Below are 8673 nucleotides of genomic sequence, written 5' to 3' on the forward strand. Positions count from 1 at the left end.
AAGCTTAATGTTTCATTTACTAGAAAAATGAAGAGTCAAAGCCACACAATCTACATTGTGATTCATAGTAAATCATTCTAGGGAAAATATTAGAAGTCATAGTTCATGAAACCAAAGTCAAAAACCATAGACTCCATGGCAGGGATGTGGAATACTAAAACATTTCAGCACAGACAACTATTCTTTACCACCTCTCTTTCATCTCTTCACCTGTCACTCCTCACTCTCTCCTCTGTATAATATAGATGTATTATATATATGTGTGTGTGTATAAAACTATATATGTACTATATATATATATTATCCTGTTGAATAACTATTAAATTTTCAAACCTGTATAATCTGAAAATTTATATTCATGTTCCTGAATTACATGTATATCCAGAGATGTATGAGGCATTGATGTTCAGTAGTCCATCTGTGTCTTCATATTTACCTACAATTGTATAAACACTTGTGAATTTAAATTTCAGATTTATGAATAATCAAGAAAAAGAAGAAAGTTTATAAAATTTCCTGGATAATTTTATTCTTACTCTATTTATTAAAACCAAAGAAGGACATATTAATTCAGCTATTATGTCAGAAGAAAAAAAAAAAGACACAAGTCATAGAGCAGCTAGTTAATGGTTCTTCAGAATCAAATAGTTTAATAAATTATATTGAATTCAGAAGTCAAAGAGTTCCTATATTTTCTAAGTAGTGTGGAATTAAATCGATCTCTGCAACAGTTCCACTACATTCTAATCTTCAATTGCATCCAAATTAATAAAGCATTTAGTTGCATTTGGAGGACTTCCATGACTAATTTCAAGGGCTAAGTAACCTTGAGGTGAATAAAACTAACTAAATGTCATATAGTTATTTATTAAAGAGAAAATAGACTTGTTAAAATATCAAACACATAGTTATTTTATAAATCATTCACAAAGTGATAAACCTAATATGGTATATCAAAGAAAAGAAATGAACACTATTTATTGTGTCAAAACATTATATCTCCATCTGCTTCTCCTGACCCTGTGACAAAAGACCAATTTAAGTAACACATTTCTACATCAAAAAAAGCCAATTTAAAAGGAAATAGCCACACACTTAATGATAATAGGTAAAAATTTACCAAATATTACCATCACTATAGATATTCCATAAAAAGGGGAATATATCAAGATAAAAGTTTAAATGTGATAAGGGATAAAACATTTCTAGTAATAACCAAACAAGAGATAACATTTATGTGATACAAAAGTATTACCCATGAGAAAAAATGTATATATAGAATTAGTACTATTCTTTTGATCATCCCTAATCTCTCAATTGCTAATTTCAACAATAAACAGTCTTTGAAGGCAAAAATTGTTTGCAATTTAAGAAGCATTTAATCCATATTCGTGTTTGATCTTTGCAGAAAAAGTAAATGGAATGTAATAAAATAAAGAAATAAAGCAATATCAAAGGAATAAAAAAAATATATAGGTATCGTAACCCAACAGATTACCTGCAAATTGTATAGAACCAGGAAAGAAAAAAAAAATAGAAATTACTCATTTCAAAATATTGTTATATAAATCACTTTGTAGGTGACACAAATCCCATTTTAGTGAACATTTCTTTTATATGAAAATGTAATCTCTTACAGAAGAGATGAACTCTATAAAATCTATAAACTGTATATATCTATGGGAATAGATACAATGAATTTCTTTCCTCCTCCTTCATCAAGCATTTCAATATAGAAGCATTGCCACATTATTAAAAAATTGTGTGTTAGATATTGTCAGCATTGTGACAATGTAATACTTACAGGTCTCAAAGCAGCAAAGAAACTGCAAGTCTGTCCACAGAAGCCTCTAAGGAAGTACAAGAGGAATTTTCCCAGGTACCATAACTTCAGTTTTGTAATCACTTGGTCATGTGTTCATGTTCAGGGAGGCAGGAACTGAGCTCTACAACAAGGATTCTTACTACTCTTTACCCTCTATAAGAAAGTGAAATGAGCACAATAAGAAAATCACAATACACAGCCACATCAATGTTTATAGCAGTTTAATTGACCATAGCTAAACTATGGAACCAATCTAGATGCCCTTCAACAGATGAATGAATAAATTGTGGTACATATATTCAATGGAATATTACTAAGTCTAAAAGATGAATGAAAATACAGCATTTGCTGAAAAATGGATGGAACTAGAGAATATCATACTAAGTGAAATAAGCCAATCCCCAAAAACCAAAGGCCAAATGTTTTCTCTGATAAGGGGATACTTATCCATGGCAGGAGTGCTGGGGAGGGAAGAATGAAGAATATTTGGATTGTGCAGAGGGGAGTGAGGGGAGGGGTGGAGTGGTGGGGATTGGAAGGACAGTGGAATGAGACAGACATTATTACCCCTGTATACATGTATGATTATACTACTGGTGTGACTCAGCACCATGTACAGCCATAGGAATAAGAAGTTATGCTCCATTTGTGTACAGTTTGTCAAAATGCATTCTACTTCATGTATAACCAATTAGAACAAATAAAAAAGAAAAAGAAAAAAAGAAAATCACAGTACAATCAACATGTCTTTAAATATTAGTGTGTCTGTCACTAAAGCTTTATCTTATTACCATCTAGTCAGTGAACAAAGATTAATGACAGAAAGATGACAAATGGTGAAGTTATAGTGCAGCAGCTTCCTAAATTATTAGTAGACTCCAGCTTAATCATGCCTCTTAAATTCACGTGAGATTTGGTCATGACCTTGCAGTAGTACTAGTGCCTTTTTCAATTCTCAGAATAGATCACTCACCAACACAAAGATGGTTTGGTTGTGATAACACCACTGCCTCTCTAGAGAAAAGCAGACTTTACTAAAGACAAATCAAAAAAGGAAAAAAGTAAAAAAATAAAAAATAAAGTCATTTGCCTCTTAAAACAAATGATTTACCTCTAAGTTGCTCAAGCCTGAAGTCAAGTAGTTTTTTTTCTCCAGAAATAAAATTGAAATTTTTGTGACCAAGTCATAAATAATCTCATTTTTTAAAATATTTTTCATAGTTTTCTAGTTTATTATATAGTAAATTATACTATTTTGCATAGGTCCTGCTTTAAATATGTGTATCATCAGAGTATCAAGAAAGAAAAAAAATCAACTATTTCTTAAGTTTGATATCAGAGTTTTTCAGTGTACAAATGCTTTTCACTTTCTGAAATAAAGTGACTCTAATTTTAGATATTTAACATTGAAAATTCCACTAACATGGGGAATGGTGAAATCATAAATATATTGATTTATGTTTTTTTCAAATAGAGGATGCCTCGATTTTTAAAATGAAAAAAGAAAATAATCAAGATGAAATGCTTGCATACTTTTCACTCATTTTGACAGGTATTGATATCAATACCAATAGTTGTACATGATTAGGCCCTAAAAATATCAGCAAGTGGTCACTAAGTTTTTGTTCTAACTGACACTTTTGCCCATTGTCCTAAAACACTCAAGGCCTTCAATATTTCCTCTTTTCTATTCCAAAATATATTTTTATTTATGTTCAATGCATCCATATTACAAACAACTTTGAAAACTATTATAATTAATCCTCCATAATTCCATTGAAGCACCTATCTTAAGCAGAAGAAATATTATTCAACTGTGAGGTGAAAGATGTTTTGAAAACTTAAATAATCTTTTGGGGGAAACTCCTGAAATTGCATTATTACCACCTATATGAGATATGGACTCAGATCTCAAAAAGTAAATGTCACTGAAGAGAAAGACTTAGTTTTGAAATAATTTAGATATGAATAATTAAAGCAATAACACATATGCTGGTATTAAAGTGAGATGCACTCCTTCTAAAGCATGCAGAGAAGAAAACTTCAGAGAAAAACAATTGACCTTAAATCTGAAGTTCTCTGGGACTTGGGGAAACGAGTTGAAGTAGGAACAAGTTAGGAATGGAGACTAATTTAAAATGTCATTATATAATTTTATTTTAAAAGCACATAGTATCACTTCAGACTAAAATAGTTTATTTTCCATTTAGTAATTTAGTAAACTTCAGAATCAAGGAAAGCAGTTTAAATTCTCCCTCTTCTATGTTTTTCCAGCAAGAATGGATGTGTTCATTATCAGAGGAAGTTATAAGATTTCAAAAACTTAAACTTCCGTAGCCCATAATATTAATTCTTTTATTTTGTCATTGGAATTACCATTTTGGTTTCATTCTCAGATTTTACACTTAAGCATCTAACAGCTGGAACAGTGCAAATATAAGGAATGTCATCTACAAATAGAAATTATCAGATGAAGGAAGAGAGCGATCTCCTTCAAACATAACTTTTTATGCCTATTGAAAAAAGAGTGTTTCTTGAGGACCTAGAAAATATGTAATAGGGTATAATGGGATAATTTGATCATGAGATATGGAAATCTCTGCAGGGAACAAGGGAAAAAAGTTTCTCTTATCCTTGGCCTTACCTTTTGCACTTAGCAGTTCCTTCTTAGCAACACAAATGGATTTCCCTGTGCTGTCTTCTCTAATTAACCTTAGCATTAAAATTATTTAACGAAAATGCCCTTTAGCAAGGCTGGAGATAAGAACGTTCACGCAATTCTTCTGAAAATTTAACTCCTAAAACTGTTCACAAAACATAAAGAGCAAAACCCATAAATGTCATTTATCTTTCAGCTGTGGCATTTTCTCACCGAGACTTCTGAGTCCTCCGACTTTTCTTCCATTTTAGTTTTCTGCCTTTTCAAGCAGGTCACAACTACAAACCTGACAGAAAAAGAAATGTGGTACCTCTAATTCATTGTGAGTCTACCTGTATCTCACCCTTTCCACATTCTGCCTTTTGTCAGACTCCATCTAAAATCAAATCACTACTGGCCAAGGCCATGCACACGCGAAAATGGCAGTTAGATGTGTCCAAATGAGATCATGATTCTACTCAGCTTGAACCATTTATACAGCTTTGTGAAATGCATCTCCATGGGTAGTGAAAAGGTGTGCATGAGCTTACAGAAATCGAACTCAACACATCTTCGTCTCTTCAATTAAACATTAGTATCTGTCACACCAAATCCTATTGAGCAGTTTCACCATAAGAAAAAAAAAGAAATATTAAAATAAATATCTAAAATGATTTAGATTTCCAATTAAATAGGAAAAACTTCTGAAAACATTTATAAGATTAAAAGCATCTATGTATTACATCATTTTAGATTAACATTGCTGATGTTAAACAAGTTTATCAGGCGATGTGAGATTCCACGTGTATTTGTTGATGATAACTTCCACAGAATAATTAGCTAATACATGAGTTTTTCTAAAAGTAGCCAATATGTTAAAATGCTTTTTATTGTCATGTATAACTAATTAGAACAAATTTTGAAAAATGAAAACAAAATGTAGCCAAAAATCTCCTCAGAGGTATGTATAACACCAAAGTTCTCCTCATTCTACCAAGACATGTTGTACAAGTTAGTAACAAAAGAACACCATGAGTCTTCCCTGCCTTCAGTTATATTTACAAATTGTTATCACAGTTCTTTCTGTAACCACAGAGAAAGATGTCCATCTTAAGAAACTCCCATAAATGTTGTCTCAATTTAAACAGATGACTGATTCCATAACGCAACCCAACATGAAGTTATAAGGAGTCAATTTCAATGAAAGTATTTTAAATGGAGTATACAAATTAAATTTTGCCTTTAACTCCTTCTCACCTTCTGTTCTTTACAGCCAACAACAGCGCTATGCAGATGTGTTGGTTTTCAATGAGAATGAATGCCATAATTTCAGTTCTGTTGTGTGCAAAAACTTCTTTATGGTCCAGAGAATACATCTGTACTAGTTTTATTGTCAAGATAAACATGAAAAAATCTAGCTGGGTAGATTTCCAGATTCCCTCAGGGGTAAGTTGGTGCATAGCTGAGCACATAACTGGTATACCTGGTTTTCTTACTTCACTCTTAATGGGCTGGAACATGAATATTGCCCTATCTGCTTATTCTGGTTCCTCCTGCAGTGGATCCTGTCCAAGTGTTAAGTCCAGCCATCGGCTACTCTACTGTATTTTTTTTTTTAATATTCTCCATGGGGTTAACTAACAACAAACTTAAACCCTCCTCAGCAAATAGAAAACTGCTAAATTAACAATAACACTAATAAGTCAGCAAAAGGCAGAGAAGTGTTTACATGACAGAATGGATCCTGTAAGAGTTTGATTTGCCAGCAGCTTCTTTCAGAGTCTCTGAACCAATATTGGTTTGGGTTTATAAGATACTTCATTATCAGAGATACCTCTTACTGAACCAATAAGTCTAGGTTCTAGGAATCATTACATACCAGAGATTTTATCATGTATTCAGTAAAGGAAACTCAGACTAAAATAATAACTATAGCTCATTAAAATCCTTTTATTTTTTTTAAATTGAAAGTCAATTGAATTTGCTTTTTGCCACCCAAAGTATCCTTTTTTTACACTCCTGCATCCTGTTTTTGAAAAAGAATGTAGAAAGAGTTTTAGCCAGAAAATCATCAGGTTTGGGAGAAAGACCATAATTCAGCTGAGGGGTAGAACTTAGTCTTTTGATAACCATGATCCATGATCCATGATCCATAGTTATCAAAATCAAGACTCAATCTCCCCTTCAAATGGGGGCAGAATTAGATCAACTCTGTTTTTCTCAGTCCCCTCCCCCGCAGTCTCACTCTCCTGAACTCTTGTTCAACATGAAAAATAAATTTGTTATTACTGTCCCTTTTTTTCCCACTGATAGTAAACATGGCAAACATGATTTCCTGTGTATCCAAATGAACTTTGATAAAAATTTTATTTGCCATTTCTGCTTTTAAAAAGTCAGGGGGAAATACTGTGACTGGTTTAAGTTGTCTTAGGTGGTCACTCCAGGTGAATCAATAATAGCCAGATGAAAATGATACCTTCAGGTGGAACCAACATTGGTAGGGGTTAGGGAAACTAGAGTGGAAGAAGGTCTGGATTCCATCATAAAGTGTCATATTCTCAGGTGGGTTGAGAATGTCTGACATGCATACATGTTCAACAACCCACACACTAAAACTTAAACAGAACCTCCTGAGTTCCATTATATATTCTAACCACACTCCTTAAGATTCTTATTTTCAAAGTTTTATTTTTAACACACAAAACAATGATTCTAGGGGTTGGGGGTATGGCTCAGTGTGGATCAATTCTTAGCACCACATATAAATAAATAAATAAAATAAAGGTCCATTGACAAACTTAAAAAAATTTAAAAAAATAATTCTATACAGTTAACAAGGTCAATGGAATTTTAATTGTTTTTTCTTTTTTTTTATAGTTCTATATAACAGTAGAGTATATTTTGACATATTTTTGCAACCTGGAGTACATCTAACCCTAATTAGGATCCCAGTCTTGTGGTTGTATGTGATGTGGAGATTCAGTGTGGTGTACTTATATATATGTACATAGGAAAGTTAAGTCAGATTCATTCCACTGTCTTTCCTCTTCCTGTCCTCCTTTCCTTCCCTTCATTCTAAATTGTCTAACTTACTGAACTTCTAGTCTTCCTCTTCTGCCTGGTTGTGTGTCACCATCCACATATCAGAGAGATCATTTGCCCTTTCATTTTTTTGGATAGGCTTATTTTGCATAGCATAATATTCTCCAGATCTATCCAATTTCCAGCAAATTTCTTGAAACCATTCTTGTTTATTGCTGAGTTATATTCCATTGTGTAAGTATACCACATTTTCTTTATTCCTTCACTTGTCGAAGGGCACCTAGATTGGCTCCACATCTTAATTACTGTGAATTGTACTGCTATAAACATTGATGTGACTGCATCACTGTAGTATGCTGATTTTAAGTCCTTTGGGTATATAAAAAGAAGTGGAATGGGGCTGGGGATATAGCTCAGTTGGTAGAGTGCCTGCCTCGCAAGCACAAGACCCTGGGTTCAATCCCCAGCACCGCCAAAGAATAAAAGAAGTGGGATAACTAGGTCAAATGGTAGTTCCATTACAAATTTTCAAGGAATTTCCATAGGCTTTCCAGAATGGTTGCACCAATTTGTAGTACCACCAGAAATGGATGAACGTAACCTGTACCCTTTCCCCAAATCCTCACCAATATTTTTGTCACTTTTATTCTTGATTGTTGCCATTCTGACTGTAGTGAGATGAGATCTCAGTACAGTTTTAATTTGCATTTATCTAATTGCTAGAGGTGTTGAACATGTTTTCCTACCATTTGTTTCATTTGTATTTCTTCTTTTCAGAAGGGTCTGTTTAATTCCTTTGACCATTTATTGATTATTTGTTTCTTTGTGTTTAATTTTTTTGAGTTCTTTATATATCCTGGAGATTAATGCTCTGAGTTGCAGATGGCAAAGATTTTCTCCCATTCTGTAGGCTCTCTCTTTGTGTTCTTGAGTGCTTCCTTTACTTTGAAGACACATTTTAGTTTGATACTATCCCATTTATTCATTCTTAATTTTATTTATTATGCTTTAGGAGACTTGTTGAGGAAGTCAGTTCCTAAGTTGACATGATGGAGAGTTGGGCCTACATTTTCTTCTAGTAGATGCAAGGTTTCTGGTCTAATTTCTAGGTCTTTGATCTACTTTCAGTTGAGTTTTGTGAGAAAATGTGATTAAGTTTCATTCTTCT

General features: G+C 32.9%; 1 long non-coding RNA gene across 1 annotated transcript; it reads right to left on the minus strand.

Annotated features, from left to right (window-relative positions):
- Positions 1–335: 335 nt before the first annotated feature.
- Positions 336–5842, minus strand: LOC124993529 (uncharacterized). Its single transcript, XR_007110326.1, has 3 exons — positions 5721–5842; positions 1805–1978; positions 336–436 (listed from the first exon to the last, which is right to left on the minus strand). It is a non-coding gene; the product is annotated as an uncharacterized LOC124993529 (long non-coding RNA).
- Positions 5843–8673: the final 2831 nt, after the last annotated feature.

Source organism: Sciurus carolinensis, chromosome 9 (genome assembly GCF_902686445.1).
Source record: "Sciurus carolinensis chromosome 9, mSciCar1.2, whole genome shotgun sequence".
Classification (NCBI taxonomy): Eukaryota; Metazoa; Chordata; class Mammalia; order Rodentia; family Sciuridae; genus Sciurus; species Sciurus carolinensis.